The sequence below is a fragment of the Corvus kubaryi genome, unplaced genomic scaffold (assembly GCF_017639235.1).
Source record: "Corvus kubaryi isolate FWS band 111438036 unplaced genomic scaffold, C.kubaryi_AGA036_p1.0 69, whole genome shotgun sequence".
Classification (NCBI taxonomy): domain Eukaryota; kingdom Metazoa; phylum Chordata; class Aves; order Passeriformes; family Corvidae; genus Corvus; species Corvus kubaryi.
In genome coordinates, this window is record NW_024582057.1 from 5,847,143 (window position 1) to 5,857,840 (window position 10,698).

Here is a 10,698-nt window from a genome sequence, read left to right on the forward strand (position 1 = left end):
TGTAGTTGCAGCCCACTGTAGTCAGAGTAATCATCTTGTGTATGATTTAAAAAGGAGAGGCTGTTTTATTTTTTTTTAATGGATCCGGCTGCAAGCAATTTTGAAGAAACTAAGTAGAATCAGTAATGATGGCCTAAAAAAGAAGCAAACGTCTGTTTGTTTCTTTCTTTCTGGGAAGAAATTAAATAACTAAATGACTCAGAATTTAAGATAGTCAGACTCCACAAACAGAGCATTTGATAAGTCAGTTCTCCATGAAGTGATTGAAAGGTGGTGTACAGAAAGATTAACTTCAGCCTCATAATTACCAGTCATCACCATCATCCCCCAAGTAAGTGGGAAAAGACATCTTCTTTCAGAATAGGGGTTTTATCTGCCTGCTGGGATTTACATCCTTGGGCATCCCATCTCTCCACTGTGGGAAACAGAGGAGTAAAAACTTTTGTAGTTAATGGTGGGTTTGATTTACAACCCTGGAAGAAACTTGGGCTGGTGTAATGACAGAGATATATAAACCTTAAGCAAGAGATTTACAAAGCTATGTTTCCACAGTTATAAGTAAGAAGAGGCATTGGGTGTTATGGTGGAGGACTTTAAGAATAGTAATGTGATTTTATAGTTTAAGAATTTAAATGTTATAATAGAAGTATATGTGTGTATGTGATCTGACAAATTATTGGTTAAAACACAGCCACATTGAAGTAAAAGGTACTACAGGTGATAGGCCATAAAGTCAAAACAAAGCTTCATTTTAATTGCTCATTGGATTAGAGAGTTATAAATTGCCATGTAACTTTGAAACTTGTGACTACCCTTTGTTATGGCGACTTGTTAGTAAATCTCACACCTCTGAGACTGATGTCTTGTTTGTTGTTTTAAGTAATAAATCGTGTACAACTGTGACAGCCCCATCTCTTTAATAAGAACTCCAGCGGCGGTGAAAGCGGTACCTACAAAAGGCACCAACACTCCACTTTCGGCATTTCCTCACTAAGTTATCTCTCGTGCTTATCACTCCTTCTTCACCTTCAGCTGCTGTAGAAGTTAATCCTGATGATTCTCACATAAACCTTCCAGTTTATTAATAAAACTACTCCTAACTTTTAAAAATTATCAAATAATAGAACCAGTTAGAAACTACAAGCAACAGCCACCAAGGCCCAAATTTAGGAACAAAAGCAGGTCCTGGTCAAACTTGCAAGCCAGTAAAGGGCTGAAATATACTGCTTGTCTAACAGGGATCCCTGGCTGTTCAGGCAACTGGTCTCTGGTATCTCATTTTCTCACACTGAAGTCTCCTTGTGATCCACACACCAGGGAATTATCTCCCATCTTGCCTGAAGTGTACCCAGCCCTTCACAATGTACTGCCATAGAAGGAGGGGGGCGAGGTGAGAGGGGAAAGGGGAGGAGTTGATTAATTTTTCCCAAAAGCTGTAGAACATTACTCCTTTTACCCCTCCAACTGAAATAATTTCAACCTGCCTGGTGTGATTTACCAATCCTTAAGGACTACAGTAATCAAGTTGTCCTTCAGTAAAATGTAATTGTCACCTTTCCTCCACTGCCTTGTAATACAGGAAGGACTACCCATAAATGCTGGAGAGGATTTAAGGCTGTGAAACAAATCCTCATGCCGCACCAGATGTCTACCTCTCAGTTAAATAATTAAATATCTCTTTCATTCCCTCAACAAACTGGTTGCCTTTGAACATTTCTTGATTGTCCCTTGCTGTCCTTGTTACAAGGCAATGATGTGACTTTCATATTGAGTAATCCCACTGATGGCAACAGGACTGTTCAACTGCTTGTACAGTCTTTGCAGATACAGTCTTGACTTGGCCAAATTCCCACATGATAGAGCTGTCACACACTGGACGACCACGATTTACTTTCTAAAGTGAAAAAGGAGAGAGACAATGGAAGAGAAAGGAATTATAATGGCAGATTAATTTCCTACCAGCAGACAGATTATAAAGGGTAATGTTTCTTGGACCTTTGTGACTGCACCACTGTGTAGCAGTCTGAAATGATATGAGAAAATACAAACTATTACAGAGAGTGGGGGTCTTTCGCCTGCCTGTTCAATGGCCTCACTTTTTTGTTTTGCTTTGGTTTTTGTTTAAGGGGAGAAAATTCATTGTTTGCCTTGAAGATTATTAATTTTACTCTGAAATTACAAAAGTATGTCTGTCAAAAAATACTCTGGGATTTGTAAATATTAGACTGCTTGTATTCAGAGTACTTGTGACTTCTCCAAACTATTCTGCACATATGAACACTTCTTAGAAGGAAGTACAGAAATGTTTTCTAAATTCTTAGCACTGCTAACAGTTTAAAAATGTCATCCTTCAATAGCACTTATCAGCAGAGGTATCACTTCTCTTTTCCCATTTTAACAATAATTCATCTAAGCCATACATTTGTTGGGCATGGCCATGCTGAAACTAAATGTGGAGAAAACCGTAAGTTATTCAGCTGGAATATGTTATGGGTAACTAGTTTTCAACTAAACACTAGTTTTCATAAACGTGTTCTATCCAGTGGGTAAATCAACTTTTCTCCAAAGGATACTTTATGGATAAAGTGCATTGTCAAGAGGTTGTTCTGCTGTGTTGCTGAGATAAACGGTATGAATTTTATTGTACCAAATTCAGTATTCAAATAAGACAAATAGAACAAAAGACCAGAGAATTTGCAGGTGATTTATTCCATGAATTGCAGCTGTGAATTGTTAGCTACTGGAATGTTGCTTTGTTGCTTTCTTTCATTGACTACCTGTTGGAAATATTCTGATGTTAAAAAAATCATTCTTAATCACTCTTAGTTTTCCATTTACTCAGGATTCTTTCCACTGAAGTGGAATGAATTTTATTGGACTATGGCTAAATTTTCATGTTTAGGTACAGTGCCATACTGACCTTGAGTTTACTTATGGTTTATAGTACAGATTTTTATTACAAGAAATACAGATTTTTTTTTTTTTTTTTTTTTTTTTTTTTTTTTTTTTTTTTTTTTTTTGGTGAGTTACCCAGACCTTAAAATCTTTCATTTGGACAAACATTCCTACCAATAAATCATTCACTAGAATGATCAGATAAGGTGTACATGAAATATGCATGAAATGAGTTTATTTAAGAGCTCCAATGTGTATTTGTAGACAGCTTTCTGAAGCATTCATCCACCACTGCTGAAAATAGCATAATTATTGAATAAAAATAAATGACACCTGATAAATGTAGCGCTGGAGGAAAACTATACAAGATATTACTGGGATGACAAAACTTTTCATGGAAAAGAAAAAACCCACCAATTAATTCACTGCATATCCCATGCTGAAAATGTTCTTACTTGTCTGGGCAAACACAAACTTGTGTTGTTAAAAGGGGAGTTAAAATCGGAAGGAAAAATGCATGGTAGAGTCATCATAAATGCCAGTAATTCAAAATGGGGAGACTGAAGATTGTTTGATAGAATTGTGAATTACCAGGGTGTGTTCCAAAGCAGATTTATTCAGTCATTGGTTCTTTATACTCTACAGCAACACTGATTTCACATTCATCTTGTTTGCTCTTGTTTCTGAGGGGAAAAAAAAGAATGTTTCGTTTATTATATTATTTATATGCTTTCACCCTGGATTTGTCATATTCCTCACTTAAAAAAAAATCCAAACTAGTTATTTGGTGAGACTTCAAAGCCTTTTGCAGACATTAACTAGTTAAATTTCACAACACTTCTCTGAGGCAGAAAATTAAGTTTTAGAATTCCCAATTGTTGAATAAGGAAACTTAGGGACAAAGGTTAAGTGATTTACTGAGGCCACAGGAAACAGTATAAGCAGTGGAATAAGAACTTGTTCCAACCCATTCCTGTGGCCGGTAACATACCAGAGCACAGGACAATTACAAAATTTCACACACTTTATCCATAATCTCCCTTTTTACTCCTTCCCCTTTCTACCCAGATAAAAAACCATTTTCAGTGAAGCATTATTCCATATAAAGTACTTCTATTTCTGTCATCTTGTTTCTTCAAACAGACTGGTTTTTTACTCTTTTGTTTAAAAGGCTACATTATCTTATTAGGTAAGTTAGTCTTCCTCTCAGGAATATAAAGTGCCTGTGGATACTGAAAATGTGACCACCACCAAAGTGTCCAAGAACCACACTAACAGCGACCACAAATGATGGCTCCACACCTTTGTTGGAGCCTTTGGAATGATGCAAATCAAGTTGTAAGTCAAACCAAATAGCTTTTTTCAAAGCTAAAATGTCATTTCATTGAAAACTGTTCCTGAAATAAACTTAAGAATATATTTCCGAATATTTTAGACTGGAAATTTTGAAGTCAGATTAAATTTCTGTTTTCTGACTCAAATGTTTACTTATGGATTTAAAAGACCAATAATAACATATTAAATAAAAATCTTCCCCTCTCCTTAGTTTTATTATGTTTGTTATGGTTGTAATAAATAGGATAAGCTCTGGATTTATTTCTGTTACTCTTATCTTTGCCTATGTCCCCCCCCTCTTCCTTTCATGTGTCCCTCCGTTAAATTTTCAAACCTTCCTTGACTTCGGAAGGCAGAAGGGAAAAGTGAAATAGTGTGAATAAGCTACCACACATCCTGAAGTATTGAGAAAATGGTAAAAAATTACAAAGACAAAAGAGAAGACAAAAAGTGGATGCTTCAGAAATTAAAGAAGGTTTTGAGGTAAAGTGACTTAGAACAAAAATTTTCCCTGCAAGCACATTTGAAATGAGTATTTTTAAATTGTTGGGGGGGGGGAGGGGGGGGGAGAGGGGGGAATCAGGCAGGGTGTCTATTTAAAATTCACCTTGAAACTTTCTTGAATGGAAAAGGTGAAGAGTATTTTGGGAAGCTTTTTCCATAAAGAAACCTAAGATTTTAGGTGAATGGGGCAAACTACACAACACCTTTTAGAGCATTTTTACTATGTTCACCAATAATAACTTTCATTTTTCTACATTCAGGTAACTTAGTTTGTTTATGTAGGGCACATCAAGAAAAAGCAGTTATCAAGAAGTTAATTTTTCTATAGTTTTTGCATAAACTTGTTCTAACAGGCCAAGCTTACTTGAAAAATTTCCCTGCCCTTTCTGCAAGCGTCTTTAAAATACACAGTTTGTGTAAGCAGTGTGTTTTGTCAGACAGTTCAGGCTGCCTAGAAACAGCCTTTCCTGAGCAGGAGCTGGAGACAGACCCTAACTCCTCAACTGCATGCAACCTGCACCGGGACACCTGAAGCATTCAGTGAGGCAGTGCTATGTGATAAGCACAGCAAACATAGGACTGGAGTGAGAGGAGCTTGCAGCAGACATCCCAGGAACCCCTAGAACATCAGCTGGGCTTGCACACATTTCAGCAGTGGTCAGGGTTGCCCTCATGCAGGCAGAGATTTGTTGGGCTCTGAGAATCTCTCACAGGATGCACAGCCCCTCAGTTGTTTCTCCCATAGCTTCCAAGACATAGTAAAAGCCACTGACAGCATATTTTAAGTTTGTACTGGATATATGTGGATCTGTCAACAGCAAAACAGGAAAAAAAAATGCTTTCACATAAAATTCATTTTTATTTCAGTTAAATTGGAACATTAATTTCTTGAATACCTTATCACAGCAGTATGACAAATGGGACATAATGCTTTCAGTACTTGGTGGACTTTCCCACATGATTCACTACAACATATTTTAAATAATAGCAAATTCCTTTTAAAAATTGATTCATTTAGATAATACCACCAACAGAAGAATCACCTGAAGCACACATGAAGCACTTGCTAATAAATGTGTTGGTTAAATCCAAAGATTTAGTTTTAAAAGGCATCTGGAACATGTGCCAGAAAAACGCAGCAGGCTTCCATCTGTACTTTGCTTCGATCTGATACAATTAAATGGACCTTTGTGTGACCTCCCTGACCTATCCAGAACTCCCACTGGCTTTCAAGATTGACAGTAATGCCAGGGAGAAGCTTATAAAACAGGGCAAATCTGCTAAGGCACGTAAACCCCTTTTTCAATAGTGCATCAAGCATTTTGGCACAGATCTTGGAAGGGATCTTAGCAGTAATAAACTTGCTAAAGACCACAGCCTCAATGCCTAAGTTTCCCAGTCTTTGACATAACCTACCCAGCCAGGGGTCTTAAGAGTCTAAATGATAAACAGGCCTAAGGTGCTTTGAGATCCACAGGCAGAGTGTGCCATATGCATTTAAACAAGTACATCCTTGACAAATCCCAAAAACATGCCAAAATCCTGACTTAGGACTCTACTGAGTAGAGTTTATAAGTCACAGAAAATGGACAGTGACTGCAGTAGTAAGACTGTGTTTTGTTTTGTTGGACTGTGGGTTTTGTTTTGTTTCTTATAATGCTTCACATTATGGCCTTCCATTGAGCTGCTTTGTGTCCTTAGCGGCAAAAAGCCAGTCTAACTCAGTATTGGGGAATTATTAATCCCAGGGCACCATGGAGTTAGTGTGGTCAGTCAGGACCAGTGACTATTCTGTAAGTGAAGGTCTCTAAGAAAAGCTTTATATGGTTTTGACCTGCCATGAATGCATCTCAAGGGCAGGGTTATCATGCTTTAACTAAACATTTCACTTATGAATGCCTCTGCTGTTATCTAAGTTGTTGATATCAAGTTGAAGAGTGAACCCAGGGGAGTGTAGTCAGAAGAGAGCAACACAAGAACATGGAAATAATGGTGAGAGATAGAAAGAATATTAAAACAGAACAGAGAAATTGAATGGCAAGAGATGAAGAGGAATAGGATATGCCTTGCAAGGGGCAAGTCACACAAGGCATGAAGAGGGAGGTTATTTTGGAAAATGCATTGAACCCACCTCCATTTCTATTTACAAGCTGATTCAGCAGTGCCTGTCATTCAAATCATGTCTCAACAGCAAAGGAATTGTTGTGAGAAGCAAATGAGAAAGCCAACAGGTGCAGAGAACATGCTGCTACTGCTATGTTTGAAAAAAGAAATAAATTACAGGTCTCACATTTAACATCAACTACAAAAAGTTGAGGTGGGAGAAACTGCCATAAGAATGTCAGCCAGCAAGCTCCTATCCCTACAGTGGTTTGGTGGTGCCTTTTTTTTTTTAACTCATCACACTTTCCAGGTAGAATCTCTGTCTGTGTGTGTGTATGTGTTTGCATGCATATGTGCATTTGTCTTTTGGGTTTTTTTAATCCACTTTGCCAAATTTCTCACTGGTTTCTCTAATGAAAGGTCTACTACTGGAAGATAGAATCTACTTTCTTCCTCTTATTATTTTAAATTACATTTTGTGAGCTGCCTAGGGACTTTGTGGCCACAACTGTCCTATTTATTTATTCTTCCTTTTTTCTTTATTATTATTACTATTATATAGTAGTAGTAGTAGTAGTAATAATAATAATAATAATAATAATAATAATAAAAAAAAACACCCAGTGAATGCTGTGACTGAAAATGCAGAATGCCTTAGCCCACACGACTGGGGCAGCAGAGCGTGTCTGCATGTGAGGGAGCATGGCTAACCTCACTAACTAGCACATTTTTTGCCTTTTCTACAGCAAACCGGTACAGATTTCATGTGAGCTGTGCTTCTCCAGCAGCAATAGCAACAGTCACCGGGTGCCAAACCGATATCGCCGCACAAGTCCCCGCCCTTTAGTCACGGCAGGCACCCACACACCCGCACACCACTCGGGCAGCAGGCAGAGGAGTCTCAGCCGAGCCCGCCAGCCAAATCCAGAGGTAACACGGTGAGAGGAAACCTCACACAAGCTGCAGTTAGCGAACTGCCATATGCCCTGACAAAGCTACTGACAGCAGTGGCGAGCCCAGGGAGGGCTTTTATCATTAGCCCCTCACCCAGCAGTGGAGGAAACTCATTTAGCCCCATGCTGGACTTTCATTAGGAGCGACTTGCATCAGATGGTCGCAGCGTTCTGGCACTGGTGTCGCCCGGTCCGTTGCTGGAGACGTGGCCATATCTCACCCCAGCAGGGATCCCCAGATTGGAGTGGCTCTTTGTCGACAGATGCCAAGAGAGCAGCAGTAGTAGTGACAAAGGCAGCTTGGTTTGCTGTTATCTTTTATGCTGGCATGTTGCAGCCCTGAACTTTTCAAGAGGTGGCTTTTTACAAACTACTTATTCCTGTTGCAGACAGAAAGGCAGGGAATTTATATAGATGGGGAGAAATAATCTAAAATAAAATATGCTTGAAATTACCACTTGAAGCTGAAGCAAGCAGCAAAGCAGATGTCACTGACAATCATTATTTCTAACCTTGGGACTGTAATAAAAAATCAATGAAGCAAGAGATGTCAATATTCTAGTAACAAAGATGTGATACCAGCACCCTGTCCTCGCAACATCCTAGCTGCTTGTGTTAAAAATATACAGAAGTGGAAGCATAGATGTCACAAAGAAACACTTTTCTCTTTCCAGAAGTATCCTATCATTTCAGGACAACTGTTTGCATTGCTTGCAGGAGAGGATTTTCAAGGAGAAGTGAACCAAAACAGTATTTTTTGACACTGAGCTGTAAATTCTTTGAAGAGCATAGTGACTCTTGTCAAATGTAATTAAAAAACCACCAAAACACCTTGACTGTTTCACTGCCTTCCTACCTGCTTCCCAGACATGGATATTCCATATTTAAATCCCTCACACATCTTGCAGTTGACTACCTTACCATGCAGATACATTATAAACTGATACGGGCTAACAAAGAAACCTCTAAATAAATCTCTTGATTTTTATCAGTGCGTTTTAATGAACTTCTGCATTTAATTAAAAACAAACACACCCAAAGAAGAAAATGAGCTTTTTAAAAATCTATAGCTTCCCTCCCTTACTTTTCCCATCACCATGATAGAAGGCTGTCCTACACTGTTTAATGGGTTTGACTTCAGGGAAGGCAAAATATCAGTAGCTCCTTTTTATAGTCATGGAACAAAAAAACAGTACGAGAGACGAGGTCCTGGCTTCTTGAGCGGAGACTGCAGCCCCGATTTGCACTCAGAGGGGCTGATACAGCCTGTGTGAAAGGCAGGTACTGCGGGCCATGGGACGACGCAGTCGGGAAGCTGAGTTGGGAGCTCTGGGGAGACTGGGCAAGGGGCTCACATTGACTTGACCTGGTGCCTAACTCCTCCCTGTTTCAGGCGGCGACCCACAGCCCAGCACCCTCTCCTGAAACAGCAGCTTTTCATTCCCGAAAGGGAGTGCTTCACCTTTCCATTGAACCAGTTCTGTGCCAGTACAGCCCTGCTGCACCCACCGTGTGATCCCACGGGATGTGAAAGCCTCTAATGTCCGGGCACCGACTGCAGCAGTGACCGGTGCTGAGCCGGGCAGGCTCTGTCAGGCCTCGCTGACCCAAGACTAAAGTGGTTTTAATTCACTTTTTTTTTTACAGCTCTTCCGTAAGCCAAAAGCCCACCGAGGCGGACAGCCGGGCAAGCCGGACCGTGGCAGCGGGGTTCAGGCCCATCCTGCCGCTCCGCTTTTCAGAAGAGATCGCGCAGGGGGAGCGACCGGCGGCTTTTACCATCCGCTTTATTATTCCAATATTCTATTTTACTCCGTTCTCCCGAGCAGGCCGGGCCGGGCCGGGCCGGGCCGCGCAGGTGGGCGGTGTTGAGGCGCCACCTACCGGGCGGAGGCGGCAGCGGCCCCCCTCAGCGGGGCGGCGGGGCGGAGGTGGAGCTGCCGGTGCGCAACCCTGTCCGTATACACGGACATTACGCAAAATCAGTAAATACATCACTCCTTTATTTCAGCAGAAAGACGCCCCGAACCCTTCTGCCTGGCCGCGGGGCCCGGCAAAGGTCGGAGGCGCCGCCGCGTTAGGGACTGGGCGGCGGCGAGGGGGGCGACACACGGGCAACGTGGTTCCTGGTTTTAATTGCTTCCATTTGGCCTCAGCCGGGGCTGGGAGCGACGCGGACGTAAGCGAGTGTGTCCTGACCACAGGAAGGAACAATGTTAAACATTTTAATTATACGGGGAGCGAAACAAAGTAAAAGCAGAACAATGAAGAGCAAACATGAAGAAAGGGAAGCTAATTAATGGAACATTAACGTAAGAATTTAATGCAAGCAGGCTGAATCTGTTTTGCAGCATGAAAGGAAGGAAAACAGTGCTATTGTCCTGGAAAGAAGTGAGCGCAGCCCAGCTCCCAGCCTGTCGTACGTGGCAGGGCTGCCGTGGCCCTGAGCTGGTTGTTTTTACTGCAGAGATGTTTTTAATACTCAGCATCTTTAGGAATCTGGGAACCAACTATCTAGCCTTGAAATCCGTGGAAATGCCAAGTATGCAACTGCTCATTCTGATCTCCACTGGTGAAGTGTAGCTCAGGGTATACTCTAAGCTACCCTTGCCGCTTGCCACAGCTTGCTACCTGTACAATAAGAGACGTTTTGAAAAGGGCCATCCAGTTTCCAGGACACAGTTTTTAGCACATACCGTACTCGGTTATTCTTATACCCCCAATGTGGGCATTTCATGAGGGTCAAGTTAGCCCGGGTACCCTCTGTGGTCAGCAGAGAGGTGAAAAAGAGGCTATGCTAATGATATATTGATATAATTCTAATATACTAATAATACCAATGTGCTAGTACTGTGCAATGTTGTTGGGGTTTTAGTTTAGTCTTAGTTTTTTTCCTGTTAAAGGAATT

General features: G+C 40.8%; 1 long non-coding RNA gene across 1 annotated transcript in view; it reads left to right on the forward strand.

Annotated features, from left to right (window-relative positions):
* Positions 1 to 9,722: 9,722 nt before the first annotated feature.
* LOC121674668 overlaps positions 9,723 to 10,698 on the forward strand; it is a 52,596-nt gene continuing 51,620 nt past the window's right edge. Inside the window, exon 1 of the long non-coding RNA XR_006019754.1 lies at positions 9,723 to 10,102. This is a non-coding gene — a long non-coding RNA (uncharacterized LOC121674668). The remainder of the gene's footprint in view (positions 10,103 to 10,698) is intronic.